At 48.0% G+C, this 17,360-nt stretch overlaps 1 long non-coding RNA gene across 1 annotated transcript in view; it reads right to left on the bottom strand.

The window, feature by feature from the left end:
* Positions 1-16,432, bottom strand: part of LOC145526838 (uncharacterized) — a 45,285-nt gene extending 28,853 nt beyond the window's left edge. The window contains exons 1-5 of the long non-coding RNA XR_014069226.1: positions 16,231-16,432; positions 15,999-16,148; positions 11,671-11,756; positions 10,986-11,221; positions 10,067-10,173 (exon numbers count right to left, since the gene is read on the bottom strand). This is a non-coding gene — a long non-coding RNA (uncharacterized LOC145526838). The remainder of the gene's footprint in view (positions 1-10,066; positions 10,174-10,985; positions 11,222-11,670; positions 11,757-15,998; positions 16,149-16,230) is intronic.
* Positions 16,433-17,360: the final 928 nt, after the last annotated feature.

Here is a 17,360-nt window from a genome sequence, read left to right as displayed (position 1 = left end):
TGTGGAAAATGACCTGGCCTTTGTCTGGCTCTTCCCCACTCTCCAGAGCCAGACAAAGGCCAGCTGGCCTCTGGGAAACTCTCCCAGTCTCAGCCACACCTTCCAGGAAATCTCATGGCAGTTTCATCTTGCAGACATGTATCTCTCACTCACATTCTGTTGCCACTTGCCCACTACAACGCCAATATCCTGAAGACCAAGCCACTTTTCTGGGTTAGCCCATGAGGGCTACCTGCCAGGGAGCCCTCCCAACCTCCTTCTTGCTGAGTACCACCCAGGAAGTGGTGGGTCTCATCATCAGTGCCACAGAGCTCAGAGACCATTTTGTTTAGACAGAACACTGTCCCTATGCCACATGCCAGGTCAGGACTATGGTGCTAGCCCAGGTCCCTGGCTGGGGCCGCCTACCTCCTTGTCATTGTTGTTCAGTCTCTAAGTCATGTCCAATTCTTTGAGACCCCATGGACTGCAGCCAGCCAGGCTTCCCCATCCTTCACTATCTCCCAGAGTTTGCTCAAACTCATGTGCATTGAGTCGGTGATGCCATCCAACCATCTCATCCTCTGTCGTCCCCTTCTCCTCCTGCCCTCAGTCTTTCCCAGCATCTGTCGTCCCCTTCTCCTCCTGCCCTCAGTCTTTCCCAGCATCCAGGTCTTTTCCAATGAGTCAGCTCTTCGCATCAGGTGGTCAAAGTATTGGAGCTTCGGCTTCAGCATCAGTCCTTAGATATCAGCTAATTGGTGTTTCCCCAAAGGGCCCAAGTACCAGAGGAAATGCCCCCATACACTGAAGGGGCACCTCCACGAGGACAGCTTCTCTTGTCCCATAAAGGGTGGGTCTTACCACATCTCCACACGGTGGTGACAAATGTAGAGGGGACCCAAACTACCAAGTCTGAGAGCATGGGCTCAGCCTGTTTCCTGGGTCTGTTAAGAAGTTCCCAGAGTCTCAGCAGTGCTGAGAGGATTCACTCTCAGCCTCTCTACATCTGGGGTCAGCACACTGCCCTGGGGTACCCAGCACACTGCTTGTTTTTGTGTGGCCCTCAAGCCAAGAATGGTTTCTACACCTTCAAATGGCTGGAAAAAATAGAAGAGTGCTATTTCATAATAGATGAAAATTATATGAAGTTCAAATTGCAGTGTTCATAAATAAAGCTTTATGGGAACACAGCCATGCACTTTTATTTGCGTCTTTCCTGTGACTGCTTTTGCGCTCCGACGGCAGAGATTGAGTAGTTACAACACAGAACAGATGGCTCACAAAGACTGTTTACTATCTGACCCTGACCCTAAAAAGAAAAAGGTTTGCCAATCCCCAATCTGAACAGTGTGGTACACAGAAGAATGTGGACAAGTATTCCTCTCTCTTCCCATCATCTTTTTAATACTCCCCACCGGGTACCTCTGGTCCTGTCTGAAAGACAAGAAATATTGCTGTTTTGGCAGGATGATGGAGGGATCATCAGGCTCACTGTGGATCATCAGGCTTGAAGTTGGAAGATCAAGTTACAGAGACTGGATCTTCATTCTGCCACCAACTGGCTATGTGACCTGGGGAAAGTCACTTCACCTCTCTGAGCCTCAGTTTCCCTCACCTATAAAATGGGATAATGATAATAGCTGACGCTTACATTACTGCTTGCCATATGTCAGAGGCTGCTTCATGGTGCCAATCACATCGGTCACTTATTTAATTCTAACAGTTCTATGAACAGGTACAATTGTCACCCCATTTGTGGGCAAAGAGAGAGCTGAGGCAATGGGAGGGTAGCTGAGTGACCCAGGTTCTGCAACCAATCAGAAGTGGGACCCAGAGACTGTGCGTGGGAGCCAAACAGCTGCATCACTTGGGTGCTCCAATAACTCTTATAAGCCTTCAGGCTTCACAGCCATCCTGGGAGATGCAGCTGAGATAAGGAAGCTGTATGCTTTTCTCAACAAGTTCTAAGATGACATAAACGTTTATCTTGAAAGAAAACAAAGGGAAAAACATTTCCAGATCTCTTGCCAATGGTGGCGCGTGAGAGACTGTGGGAGCACCTTGGATGGAAGGAGATGTTTGCGCCTGCCTGGGTGGTTCTGGCTCCTACCTCCACTGGGAGGAAGCAACCGGCTCAGCTCCGCAAGCCAGAGCGCTGAGCTATTGAGACCTGTTCCCAGCCCATCCTTGATTGATAAACAGGAGTCACCTTTCTTCTCGGGTGATGGGGACACCGTGGCACCTTTCTCACCCTGACTTGGGTCTCCACCCAGCCACTCCTCCCTGCCCTGATTTGGCAGGATCTCGGAGGAGGCACAGCCCCGGTTTCTCAGCCGTGAGTGCTACAGAGGACGCACCTTTTCTGTAGAAGTCTCCCCAGCTCTCCTTCCCACCTGGCCCCCAGCCCTCCCTCCGACCTCTCACTCCCGCATTAGCAATGGGGCAGGGAGGAGTGGCAAGGGCTGGGCAGGCTGTGTCTTGCCTTTTTGTCTAATTGATCCACGTGAAGGCTCTGGCTTGGCTGGGAGGGTAGGGAGCTGGCACTAAAAATGCAGCACGTGTGCTAAAGGGTTAATCACTTGAGCTCCACAGTTGAAATTCCTCCACCACTTCCTGGCTGTGGGACCTTGAGCAACTTACCTAACCTTTCTGGTCCTCTATTTTCTAAGGAGCAAAACAGGAGATTCGATGACCTGCAAAGAGCTTGTGACAGTGCCTGGCATATACGAAGTGCTCAACAAACATGGGCTATGGTTATTTCTTTCTCTCTCAACAACTTCTTCAGGATAAGGTACCTCAAGGATGTGACAAAGGTTTTCCCCACATGCTTTCAGAATGGCTTGTACCATAATGCATCCCTGATTCATCTGGTATATGTAGAGGACTTACTGTTGCCAGGCACTGTTTAGATCTGCAGAATGCAAGGGGCTTCCCTCGTGGCTCAGATGTTAAAGAATCTGCCTGCAATGCAGGAGACCTGGGTTCAATCCCTAGGTCAGGAAGATCCCCTGGAGATGGGGATGGCAACCCACTCCAGTATCCTTGCCTGGAGAATCCCATGGACAGAGGAACCTGGCGGGCTGCAGTCCACGGGGCTGCAAAGAGTCGGACATGACTGAGCGACTGAGCACACACAGTGCGAGGGGAGGGAGGAGGAAGACAGGCCTGGGTTGTACACTGTAGTGGGGTTGATGCTTTGAGACCCATGGGCCCTGGAGAGGGATCCTCTAAGGCTGGTGAACCTCAGACAGGGGAGGAGACAGAGGGCAGAGAAGACCTGTCAGAGGAGATAAACGTGAACTGAGCCCTGAGTCATGAGAAGGCCTCGCAGGAGCCGGGTGAGCATTTCAGACCAGGGAACGGTGTTGAGAGGCACAGCTCAGCACGCCCCCTCCACACAGCTATCTCCGTGAGCCTCTGTGAAGACCCAGCTTAGAGCCTGGAGCCAGGCGTGCTCCAGGCAGAAGTGTGAAAGTTCCTCTTAGCGACTAACAGTAAGGCCATGGCTGCCAGGCATGGACAGGACAGGGGAGACACCCAGAGCCATGGCTGAGAGAGAAGGGAGGGAAAGGGAAAGTGCCAGGGGACCTGAACCCCGCTCACAGCCTTGGAGGCTCAGCAGGAATTGAGAGCAAAAAGGGACCGAAGAGAAGAAGGCCAACTTTCTCAGGCTCCATGTGAAGGGAGGAGAACCAGCTGGGTTGACGGGGAGAAGAGGGAGAACTCACCCAGGGAGGGGCCATCCTGGCAGGCTGAGGCCAGGAAAGCCATCCTGGAGCCTCTGACCGTGGCCTGTCTCCCTGCAGGAGCGGGAGGGGACCAGGCAGTGGGGCCCTATCAACCCTCCTGGTGGACACCATGACCGACTGTGACCCCAGTGCATCTGCCCTCCTTTTCCAATCCTCCGGCTCACCTGAGCCAGGCTTTCAGCTCAGCGCTGCTCAATGCAGGCACTCATGGGCATCCACACCTGACCTGGACAGGAGAGAAGCAGATGCTCTGTGCCTTGGGCCAGTGTCTGCCCCTAACCTGCAGTGTGGCCCTGGGCAAGAGTCCACCCTCTCTGCTTTCTGTTTCCTTATCCTTATGATGGGACCACACACTTGCTTTCCCTCCAGGTTTGCTGGGAGAAATTAGTATGATATGAAAAAACACTCAAATGCTTTACGTGGGAATGGTTGTGTTTTTGAGGTCCTCTCTTAAGGCGAGTGTCGGGGAGGGGAATCCGGTTCCCTGTTGCATCCAATACAGAGCACGTCAGGCCTGCTGGCAGGTGGTTCTGCCCCAAATGGGGAGAACTGGAGGGAGGGGAGTGATTCAAGCCTTCAGCAGGTCCCCTTATCTGCTCCAGCCTCGTGGTCACCTGAAACTGCCAGAGTGGTTGAGAGCTCCAAAAATAAACACAAAACCAATGAAGTCTACAATATGGCGCCTGCTTCCTGCACCTACCCCAGCCCCCAAGACAAGCTGCTGGAATCACCTCTCCTGTAGCTACTCTGGCTTCTTCCTGATGAACACAAGTCCACTTCAGCCTGATGAGGCAGAGTTTTGAGCCAAAAGCGACATTTCTCACGACTCTAGCATCTAGAGTAGCTATGGGACACAGCTTTAGCCAAAAAGATCAGAAGGTGCTGGACTGAGACTTTGGAAACCTCCCAACAGGTTCCTCTGGTATTTTGCCATCTGATCTTCCTCTACAAACTGCCTGGAATGGGAAACCACTGCCTAGAATTTTAAAAGCCATTTTGCAACTACGAAGACGCAATCCATATGTTGAGAATGACTGAGCAAAAGCCTGATGGCATCTTTGAGCTGCCATGTAACCCTGGACTACCTGCTTCTGGAAATATTAAGTTCTTAGTTGTTAAACCCACTGTTTTCCCCCTCCCTGGGGAGAGGTTAAGGTGAGGAGATGGAGTCAGTTATTTGCAGTCAAGCACAATTATAAACAATACATGCTTTCCCCCAAAGACTAGGTCATTACTACCTTGAGTATCCTCTAAGATCCCACAAAAGACTTATCACACTGCACTGTAAGAGTCAGTTATTCACACACAGTCCCTATCAGATGCAAGCTCAGAGAAGGCAGGGTGCATATTCTGTGTTGATCACAGCTGCATCCCCAGGGATGACAGTTTCTGGCAAACATTAGCTTCTCCATGTGCTTTTCTTGAATCAATGAATAGAAGAACACTTTAAAATCTAATTCCAGGAGATGTAGCTAACTTGTCTTAGACCCAAGAACCATCGTCTCTGGCCAATTTTGAAACCTCTGTTGGCGCGTCTTTGAAAAAGTCCGGTTTTAGCATGGTTTGCCTAAAATACCCTCAAGCTTTGTAAATAACTCTCTCAGCTTCCAAAGAACCACTGCCTTTTCCTAACCACCCACAGCTCATCATGGCTGCCCTTAACTTGCCACTACATGACCCAGAAGGCAGCTCACACACACTCTCTGGCACATTCCGATGCCAAGTGCTTATCATAACTGAGAAAGGGCACATCCCACAACATATGGAGAGCTTGCTTGAATATATATAAATGTGTATAGGGAAACATTCACAGGCATAGTTGTCAGGTCATCTTCCTCTCCTAAACATCTCAGATATATTTAGACTTGTAAAATTACTTTCTTCAAGACCTCCGGAAGGTTCTAACAGTCTCCTCCTCCTCTTTCCTTTATTGGGACTTTCTCCTCAAAACCTGCTATTTTCACCATGTCCTCAAAACATTCACGCTTTTTCTGTATTCAAGTTATCCAACTAAGGGATCCAACTATATGACTTCTTTATTTGCCTTTTTTTGAGAAAAGCATGGGAAGTCCATATATAACTAATGGGAATGCAAAGTTCGTGTGTTTCCTACAAACTTGCAGTTCATTTGTTCAAGATATTTGATGACAGTCCCTTGAGGAAAATCACAATGATGCCGCTAGACTGCCTGCTAGAGCCCTCTCAGGTTCTTCTTTCTGGGTTCACACCCTCCCATGAAGTTTGAAGAGGGCCACACAATCTCTTACTCTTCTTCCTCATCCACCTGCTGAATGGGGTGGACTCTAAGGATCTAGAGGAGGATGGAGCCGCAAGACAGAAAGAGCTGGGTCTCTTGAGTGGCTGCATGAATCAGAGATCTGCAGATATTGCACGAGGCTGTTGCAAGAATAAGAAATAAATGTTGTGGTACCAGTGCTTTGGAAGTGTATCTGCTATAGCATCCAGCGTTATTTCAGGTTGCTCTTTACTTATCTATAGCCTTTTTTAGTCTCTTTATTCTAAAATGCTACCCCAGTTTGGTTTGCATTAGTTATTTACAATCCATGACTGTACTGAATGTGGGCCTTTAGATCAATGGTTCCCAAACTTGGCTGCTCAACAGAAGTAACTGAGAAGCTTTAAAAATCTTCCAGGGCTTAGGCCCCACCCCCAGAGGTTATGATTCAATTGGTCAGTGGTGAAACTTGTCTTTGCTATTTTGAAAGAGCGTCCCAAGTGATACTGAGGGCAACCAGAATTAAAAGCCATCATTCTAGAGCAAATGTTCTCCACGTTGAGCATGCACCAGAACAGGTGAGAGACTTGTTCAAATACATATTTCTGGTTCCCATCCCCAGAATTTCTGATTCAGTTGGGTCCCGGGTCCAGTCTGGGAATTTTCATTTGTAATACATTCCTAAATGAGGCTGATGCTGCTGTTTCTGGGACCACACTCTGAGAACTCTTGGTCCAGACTTTTTGAATTCCCTTAATAACGACGATCACTGGTGTCATCCCTAGAAAATGCTAACCACTCAATAACTGAGTATATAATTGAGTTGAAATGAAGACGTATGTGTTGTGCTTAGTCACTCAGTCACGTCTGACTCTTTGTGACCCCGTGGAGCCCGTCAGGCTCCTCTGTCCATGGGGATTCTCCAGGCAAGAATACTGAAGTGGGTTGCCACACCCTCCTCCAGAGGATCTTCCCAACCCAGGGATCGAACCCAGGTCTCTTTCATTGCAGGCAGATTCTTTACCATCTGAGCCACCAGAGAAGCCCATCAATACCGAACTGGGTGGCATAGCCTATCCCTTCTCCAGGGGATCTTCCCAACCCAGGGATCGGACCAGGGTCTCCTGCATTGCAGGAGGATTCTTTACCAGCTGAGCTATCAGGGAAGCCCAAAGATGTGTAGGCCTTTATACTTGATGACTCTTCTTACTTTGTTTTTCAATAGATTCAGATTGAGTTTGCTCAGTTGTGCAATTTAATCAAGACACTCTGTAGGAACAGGAAGAGGGGAGAATGTTTGGGTGAGAAAGAATTGAATACTTGGCTTTGAGCTGGCATGTGGAAGCAAATATTTATCTAGTATCATGTATAATCATAGCACTGTGTTGACCTCTCCCTCTTTTATCTTTAGAGAAGGGAGATTTCCAAGAGAGAGAGGGACTTCTAGACTGACTGTAAGCAGTAGATCTCAATGAGATGGAGGCAGGAAGGTCTCTCAGTGAGCTAAAATAATACACACATGCACACACACACACAGGATTTACAGGGAAAGTGGGAGAATTGGATTTGATATCTCAAGGAGACACGAAATAAATGATGGAATGAAGTCATAAAGTCCTTGTTTCCAGGTATTGATGCCCCTGTGTATTTTCCTCCTATTGAATGTGAGCTGGACCTAGTCATTTGCTTTAGTGAATAGAATATAGTAAAAGTGATGGCTGTCACGTCTAAGATTAGATTACAAAGATTCTGGCTTCTGTCTTGCAGGCTTTATCTCGCTGTCTGTTTACTTGTCCTGATGGAGTCCAGCTGCTGAGTTGTGAGCCGCTCTCTGATGAGGTCCACATGGCAAGAAACTGATGTCTCCGGACAACAGCCAGCCGGGACCTGAAGCCTGCCAACAGTCATGTGAGTGAGTGACTCGTCCTCTAGTCAAGACGTGAGAAGATGACATCCCTGGCTTTATCTTGATTGCACCTTGTGAGCAACCCTAAGTCAGAGGTACCCCACTAAGCCATGCTTATATTCTGGACCCATCAAGAAACTGGGATATAATGTTTGTTGTTTTAAAATAAGTATAGGGATAACTTGTAATAGATGGCTAATTTGGAATAGACAGCTAATAATTTGTGATAGATACCCAGTCAGCTCTTTCTGGATGATAGGGTATATGGAAACACTAGTGAATTCTGTATTTGAGCCCCAGGTTATATGTTTGTTCTTATAAAATGAGTTCCATACTTGGAATCAATATTGTGTGAAATACCATGGTAATAGATAAAGCTCTTTACATATTCCTAAATGATAGTGCTGCCAAAACCACTGTGGGTACAGAAAGAAAATTCTAGAAATGAAATGGGTACCTTTTCCCATGAGGACAAAACCTGGCCTTCTACATAATAAAAGGGGTCCAATGCAATTATCCTGTGGCCAGGTGGCTGTCAGTTCCGTGAGGAATGGTTCCACTTTAGAGGCTTACATCAGCTTCCTTTGTCTTGACAGGGTGGTCTTAGCAATGGTGATAGCTCAAGCAGCTTTAGTAAGGGAACATCTATGTTGTTGGACCCATTATGCCAGCCACCCCTGCTGCCATGACCACTCTGGCTATGGAGCAAGCACAGGGTCACCTGGAAAAATGACTGACATTGCTCGGACAGACTGTCTTGTCCATTTGCTTGTTTGGAACTTTGTCTGCAGTAAATGCCCTTGGTGAGTATATTCACAGGACACAGATGTCTTTACCCTTTGTACCCATTCCCAGAGATCCACCTACATGCCTCTCCCCAGACCTCCTTATCACCAGTCTTCCAATCTGGCAAGAGCCAAAGTCTCTGCACTGCCAAAAGTTATAGCCACTTGGATTTTCCATCACCACTATCGTTTAGGGCCACCTCTGAGCAAGTCTATAACGAGTGGCATTCCAGGATACAGTGTAGATCCACCTATACACCTGGCCTGTCATCACCTTTTCTTCTTTAGCCATGAGAAACTTCTGTGGAGCCATAAGTATGGCTGCAAGGAGAAAGAGTATGTGCCATGGGGGTCTGAGCCATTTGTTTAGACAAGGCATTGTGTCTTCCAGACCACTGAGGCTTCCTCCTTTTCTTTCTGCATTCTCAGTTGGATGTTCAAAGCTTTTAATTTCTTCTTTTGTCTGTGAACACTCTTTAGGGTCTCCCGAGGTAGCCAGCCTGCACTACAACCCAAATAATCACCATTGTCACCAGAGCAGCTAAGAAGCACCGCCACTGACCTCAAATCAAAATCCCCTCCCCGTGTGTTCCAGTCCATCCCCTGCCACAACCGGTAATGATTTAAGTAATTGTGAGGACACTGCAAGCCACAATAATCAGCTCCCCCCCAGCCTCAGCACACATACACACACACATACATCTGATACTTACACGTGTACTTAATAAATGTGTCGGCAGCCCGATCCCAGAATCTCATTTTGAGGGGCTGTTTCTGGTACCATTTACTCTAAGTGTCCTGGCAGGAAACAAAGGACACTCTAACGAAGGGGACTGCTGAAGAGAATGGAATGAGGCCACTATAGACAAATGTGTGGCTGGGGTAGTGAAGCTCTCTGGGGTTGGCAAGTAAAGAAGCTGCCACCACCCCTAGATCTAAAGAGGAGAAGAATGGACTAGTTCCCAGATCCCAGTGGGGCCTCTCTGGCTGTAAGGGGGAGCTGGCTTCAGTCGGCAGCACAGCCATCGCCAACCTGAGGCCTGGCAGGGAGGTAGCTGGGGAAATAATCACCCTGACCACTCTCTCCTTTCCACTCTCCTTGAACTTGTCTGCCATTGGCCACTGATGAGAAGTTAGAAGGCAAGAGAGACATGGATGCAGCTTGTAAAGATCAGCCTCCAGGGTCACAGAGCACGGGGAGAAGGGTGGCAGTGGACCTGGAGGGGCACGCAGAGGACACTCGGCACACGTCTGGTCCACCGCAGAGGAGCTATTCCTCCCAAGAAGGCAGGCAGGGAGCAGGCTTAAGGGTTAGGAGGCTCCTGCCATCTCTGCCGAGTCCTAGGTTCCCTCATCTGTTAAACGACACATCAGATTAGCTTCCATACTTACCAAGCTACTTACTTACCAGTACCTGCAGGACTGAGGGCATAGACCGGAGAGCATTAGGGATGGATAAAGCCACGGGGTGATGTGGATCAGGATTTTTGCTTGAAGATTTCAAAATAATCATTTCTTTAAAAATCCAGCATGAAACAGAATACAATGTCCCAATAAGTTGTTGAAATAAAATGAATTTCGGGAGGTTACATTGAAGTGACACCCCCATTCCTTGCTGGGGGCCATGCGTCACTCTCAGTGGCCACTGAGTGGGGTTTGGTGGAGAAACTTGGGAAGCACCAGATGATTCCAGAAAGCTCCTCCACATCTGACATCCAGAGCTTCTTAGATTAAACTTCTCCGGGCTCCTGAGTTTCATTCCCTGAGAACCTGGATTCATTTTTCAAATAGCCCCGAATAGTAAAGTTCTCCTTGGTATGAAGGTAAGAAGGTCTCTCAAAAGTGTATCTGAGTCTCTGAGACACCTCAAAACATCACCCCTCACAGCCACACTCAGAACTATCTGGGAGGAATGCGGTGTGGCTCTTGGTTGACCTCCTCACGATGGGCTGTACCCTGGAGGGCTGCTGGCTTCCCAGAGGGTTGAGGACTAGGCCAAAAATGCATGCAGAGTGAAAAGCAAAAGGATGCCGACAGCTGGGAATATCAAAGAGGGATTAAGAAAGGGGAGAAGTAGGGATAAGAGGTGAGAGCAGAGGAGAGCTTGGCAGTGGGTAGAGGGGGTGTGAAAGGAACCACGGAGGTGCGGGGGACTTATCTTAGGATTCATACTGAATTTCACTGTTGTGGTAATAAAGCAAAAGCAAATAGACCCAACTCCATCTGGGCTACCCTTCTTTATTGGCTCTGTATCAGGCACTGTGCTAAGAAATAATAAAGACACTCAGATCAAGAGAGATGAGTCTGTGGACTTGGATGGCACTTACATTCTAGGTGCAGGGAGAAAAACGAAAAGCAAGGAAGCAGGCTGACTCATCAATTCAGATACTGATGGGTGCTGAGGATAAAGGAGGCTACAGGAACGGCGGGAGCTGGCAAACTCTTCCTGACAAGGGCCAGATGGTAAACAGCTTCAGCCTTATGGACCGTATGTCCTCTGTTGCTGCCACACATACACAGTCCTCAACTCTGGTGATGTAACACAGAGGCAGCGGTAGGCAACCTATGAATAAATAGGTGTGAAGAGATTTGACCCTTGGACTATAATTTGCCATGCTCTTGAATAGGACAAGCTTGGCGAAGGGGCCAGGTGGGAGGCAGATAGAGGGTATTAAGCCAGGCACCCTGAGAACCTGAACGATGAGAAAGGACCAGTCAAGGGTGGCCTGGGGGAAGAGCATTCCAGATAGAAGGACGAACACGTGCAAACACCTTGGAATAAAGGACACAGAATGTTCCAGGGATGAAATGAGGGCCCCTGCATCTGGAGTGTATTAAACAAGAGTGGAAAAAAGTATGAGATGATGTCACCAGGAAAGGGTGCCACTGAGTCTGGAGTTTTTCTACTTATGACAGGAAGCTACTGGAAGGTTTTAAACAAAGTGATGAGTAGAGAGTCCTGTTTATTGTCAGAGAGAGGAAGGAAAAGAGCAATTCCTTATTACAAAGCACCTGGCCATGGCTTGACTCATAGAGGTAGCTGATACCTTCTTGGAGTTGGTTGCTAAAGCACTGTGCCTCCAAAGGGTCATCAAATCCTAAAATAGAAAGGATTTTAGGTTTCCCTATAGCTCAGACAGTAAAGAATCTGCCTTCAATGCAGGAGACCTAGGGTCGATCCCTGGGTCAGGAAGATCCCCTGGAGAAGGAAATGGCAACCCACTCCAGTATTCTTTTTTTTTTTTAATAAATTTATTTATTTTAGTTGGGGGCTAATTACTTTACAATATTGTAGTAGTTTTTGCCATACATTGACATGAATCAGCCATGGGTTTACACGTGTTCCCCATCCTGAACCCCTCTCCCACCTCCCTCCCCATCCCATCCCTCTGGGTCATCCCATTGTCCCAGCCCTGAGCATTTGTCTCATGCATCGAACCTGGAATGGTGTTCTGTTTCACATATGATAATATACATGTTTCAATGCTATTGTCCCAGTATTCTTGCCTGGAGAATCTCATGAAGAGAAGAGCCTTGTGGGCTACAGTCCACAGGGTCGCAAGAGTCAGACACTACGTACGGAGTGACTAACACACACACAGACACAAGCTGGCATGTCTCCCATGTTTTACAGGTAAGTGCATTGAAACCCGGAGAGATTAGTTGCTTTGCTCAAGATCACTCAGTAAGTTGGCTGCAGAGCTGGGACTGGAATCCAAAGGAGAGAGAAGCTTGGCCTAATAACAAAGCAGTCATTGCAGGAATGGCAGCATGATTCTGGATCCAGTACAGTGATGTCACTTGGCCACATCGGTGCACCCAGCCCTACAGGGACTCAATGCGAGGGTTCCAGGGAGAAAAGCCTGGGAAGAAGAGAGTTCCAGGGGCAAGGGACCGAACAGTGGCCTTGAGTGGACAGAGGAAATCTTGGGCATGCCCATTTTCACAGTGGCTGTTGGCTGAAGAATCATGAGTGTGGGACTCCACTGGAAGAGGCCAGAGGCAGACAGGAGGACAATGGAAGGCACCAAAAGGAAACAAGGGCTTCTTTCTGAGAACATCTGATAGAGCCCCAAGAAAGGTCAGAAACACTCGAGTGACACTTCAGGGAAAGTTGAAGCATGTAATAGCAGGTGAGACCAGTGAAATGTGATTTACTGCTGTCAGCAGCATCCCATTTTTGCCACCCTGTCTGGTGTGCTCTCGGGAAACACAGGTCACATTTCAGAGTTACATGAGAATATATGGACCCAGATCCTAGTCCATTCAGCAAATATATCAGCACCAAATTAAGTATCTACCTACTGCCTCCAACACATTGGTTTTTCTTGGAGCTGGTACACCTACTATCAATGACCCCAGATCCATGCCAAAGGCAAGCTTTGGCAACCTAGTACATGGCTCTGGGCAGGATGGGGAGAGATGGAAGGTCACACCTCTCGTGTGGAATACAGCACAGCTGGGGAGCAGAGGGTGGAGGGTGTGGGTTCAGGATTTTGAAGTCAGATCTCAGGAGACAGGGCTCCTTCCCAAGCAGGGAAGTGGGTCTCATCAGGTCAAGACAGGGCAGCAATCAGCCCTCCTCTCCTTCCTGGGCGAGGGCCTCAGTCCCGCCTCTTGCACGGCAGTTACTTTTCTATTTTTAGGGGTAAAAAGTGCTATGAAATGTACTTTCCAGTTTTAGGGCTCTCTCCCAGGCTCTATTTCTAGTGACCAACTGGAAAAATATCTCTCATTCTGCATGTACATATTTGAAATCTGGCCAGTAGTTTCAGAGTCCACTCCTTGGAGAGGGTTTTATAAGAGAGAATCGGTTCCAAACAATGTCTTCAGGAGAATGTCAGCCTGCATTTTGCAGAGAAGACATGAATCTCCATGGCATCAACCCTGCTACCTTCAGCCATAGGGAAATTTGAAAAGTGTTTTGTTTCAAAGATTCATCAACAGCCTTGTGGCTTTCTGCTGAGGAAGATACTGAGATTTAGGGATGAGAAAAGTCAAAGTTCCAAAGAAAAAGAGCCACAATCCTTTCATCACTTTCTCTCAAAGGGATCCATTTCCAACAGGAATTATGGACCAGGATCAGGCAGGGGCTTGGTGCTTTACTGTGAACAAAACTGCACATGAGGTGAGCTGAGTGGGCCTGAATTAGCTTCACCAGATAGGAGCTAAGTGCAGAAGAGAACCACGCAAACCAACATCAATTGAAACATCAGGTGATCCTCACAGTGGAACTGTGACCAGTGCAGAGAAAGGGGGTCATTGGTCCATTGGTCCAATATGACAATAACAAAGACGTGGCTGGGGAATGCTTTGGGAGGGGCTAAGGCCTGATATTTTAAACTGGAACACCTATGTTTGCTCCTTGGAAGAAAAGCAATGACAAACTTAGACAGCATATTAAAAGCAGAGACATCACTTTGCTGACAAAGGTCTGTATAGTCAAAGCTATGGTTTTTCCAGTAGTCATATATGGATGTGAGAGTTGGACCATAAGGAAGGCTGAGTGTCAAAGAAATGATGCTTTTGAACTGTGATGTTAGAGAAGACTCTTGAAAGTACTTGGGCTGCAAGGAGATCAAATCAGTCAATCCTAAAGGAAATCAATCCCGAATATTCATTGGAAGGATTGATGCTAAAGCTGAAGCTCCAATACTTTGGCCACCTGATTCGAAGAGCTGACCTGATGCTGGGAAAGATTGAAGGTGGGAGGAGAAGAGGACAACATAGGATGAGATGGTTGGATGGCATCACTGACTCAATGGACATGAGTTTGAGCAAGCTCTGGAAGATGGTGAAGGACAGGGAAGCCTGGAGTGCTGCAGTCCATGGGGTCACAGAGTCAGACACAAGTGAGCAACTGAACAACAACTCTTTTGCAACCCCATGGACTATAGCTTGCCAGGCTTCTCTGTCCATGGGATTTGCCAGGCAAGAATACTAGAGTGGGTTGCCATTCCTTTCTTCAGAGGATCTTCCTAATCCAGAGATTGAAATAGCATCTCTTGCATTGCAGGCAGATTCTTTACTACTGAGCCACCAGGAAAGCACAGACACTCATGCATGGGTGTGCACTAAGTCACTTCAGTTCATGTCTGACTCTGTGACCCTCTGGACTGTAGCCCGCCAGGCTCCTCTGTCCATGGGATTCTCCAGGCAGGAATACTGGAGTGGGTTGCCATGCCCTCCTCTAGGGGATCTTCCCGACCCAGGGATCGAACCCACATCTCTTACGTCTCCTGCGTTGGCAGGCAGGATCTTTCCAGTGCCACCTGGAAAGCCCACAAACACTCATATAAGACCTTAATTTGGCAAAAAGCCACTGAGGATGCAGACTTAAGGAAGCCAAATTTTGGCAGCATTCTAACAGAGACACCAATTTCCATACACAGCAGTGGTGGAGCCTCGGTACCCAGTTCCCCACGTACTCAGAACAAGCAACTCCGTCTGGCAGCTGTGATGTCTGTGTTTAAGGTTGACGCGACTTGGGGATTCACTGGGGCAGCCCCAGAGAGGTGGTTTGGGCATATTTTCTCTATGGGGAGAACTGGACTCTCTGTTTTGCCTACAAAATCCACAGTTGCTCTTCACTTCCTGTTCTGCCTGAGCTACTAAGAACAGGCTCTGTGTTTCCAGCCAAGAACCATAACTGCTCCACATGGAGCCAAACACGAGAGCCACAGCACTCTTAGAAATAAACAGGAGATGCCAAGGAAATTTCACACTGTATTGGGTACTTTAGGCTAAATCTTTTTTTGCCCTTTTTGGTTGTTAGGAGCATTTTGGTGGAAATGTTTGAAAATCCCTGGCCTCAGGAATAAGCCTGGATAAAAAAAAAAGAAAGAAATGAAGATAGGAAGGAGGCAGGACAAAGGGACGAGAAGGCACAGAGAGAAAGACAAGCCAAAGAAATATTTGTGCACATAACTGCCTGCCTTAAAAAGGCTGAGACAGGGCTTCCCTGGTGGTCCAGTGGTTAAGAATTCACCTGTCAGTGCAGGGGACACAGGTTCAATCCCTGGTCCAGGAAGATCCCACATGCCACGGAGCAAATAAGCCCCTGCACCACAACTATTGAGCCAGCACTCTAGAGCCCACGAGCTGCAACCAGTGAGCCAAAGCACTATAGCTACTGAAGCCTGCCTGCCTAGAACCTGCACACCTCAACAAAGTGTAGCCCCTACTTGCCACATCTAGAGAAAGCCTGTGCGCAGCAAGGAAGACCCAGTGCAGTCAAAAATAAAGAAACAAATAAATTCTTCTTTAAAAAAAAAAAAAAGACTGAGACATGCATCATCCCACACAACCCTTGTGTCAACCTTGTGATGGTCCCATCTTACAGATATGAAAGTTGAGGCTGCAGGAGACACGACGGAACTTATGCAAGCACATGCAGTGGAAGGCAGCAGGGGCCAGTGTTGAAGCCAAGTTGTCTCTCCAAGTCCTGTGCTCCTCCAACTCATCCCACAGTGGGTACCTTCTCTGTGTTCCTGTTGAGTAAAGAAAGGGAAGCCCAGAAAGCAAGAACCAGAGGGCATCTTTCCCACCTCCCTATCCAACTACCCAATATACCTTCCCCCTAAAACTTATTCCCACCACCCCGTCCGGGCCGGGGGACCCAGCGGGGCAGTATAACAGGGGGTTTCGGCTGGGCCCACAGCTTCTGGTGTTGAAACCCTTCCACTGGGCGGCAGGCGCTGTCCACAGCCGGATGAAAACAACCAGGAGCACTGTTGGCTTTGGTTCAGCAGCTTCTTGCCTTCCTCCCTTGCCCAGCCCTCTCATTACTCAGCGTCACAATGGCCAGGGCCTCACAAACACACTGGGCTTTGTCTGCACAGACACAGGTCAACGGAGCCTAGAAATGGGAGTGGAGCTGCTGAGAAAACAGCACCTCCTTTGGGGATCACGTGAGCCCCACATGGCCTGTGTTTGCAGGGCAACCTGAGGCCAGGCTGGGGGACAGCTGAGGGGAGAGCCAAGCTTATGAGGGGTCTGCACTCAGAGCTTCTGTCCACAGGGAGTTAGAGCCCAATACTGCTTGTGAGTAGAAACGAGAAGAAAGAAAGGCGATGATGGTGGGTGATGCTCCCAAAGAGTCCGGAATTTAATTGTTAATAACCATAACTGTCATTTACTGAGCACTAACTATATGCCAGGCATTCCTGAGCACTTTACATACTTGTTCTATCTTCACTAAACCTCCAAGATAAGTACTATTCTTATCCCTGTTTTTCAAATGAAGACCCTGAGGGTTAAGGCATTTGACCAAAGTCACACCAGTAGAGAAGGCAGAACACAGACATGAGAACAGGTCTTAAAGATGACAAAAGCCAAATCTGATTAAGTCTTTGTTAAATACTCAGCCTTTTGAGTTCTACATGGCTCACAAAATGAACAGACCTTCAGGAACAGGGCAGAGTGGTGAATTTAAAGTCTTTTGTCTCTCCATAGTTGTCCAGTGTGGGCTCCAATTCAGCCTGGATTCCCCAGGGGAGCTACTGACAAGTCTCCACGGTGTTCATTAAACGCCCATTGGGAGCACTGCCCAGCCCTGTCCAGGACCTGCAGGCTTGCCAAGCCTGTCAGCAGATTAACGACATTCAAAGTAGATAAATACGAGATAAATACGAGAAACCTGTTTGGATTGTCTTTATTTCCTTATCCCTATGATGCCAAGTTAGGATGGGTAGTACTAGATC

The sequence above is a fragment of the Giraffa tippelskirchi genome, chromosome 11 (genome assembly GCF_054371585.1).
Source record: "Giraffa tippelskirchi isolate mGirTip1 chromosome 11, T2T-mGirTip1v1.2.pri, whole genome shotgun sequence".
Lineage (NCBI taxonomy): Eukaryota > Metazoa > Chordata > Mammalia > Artiodactyla > Giraffidae > Giraffa > Giraffa tippelskirchi.
The sequence above is the reverse complement of the archived record's forward strand: the minus strand, read 5'-3'. Positions and strand labels throughout refer to the sequence as shown.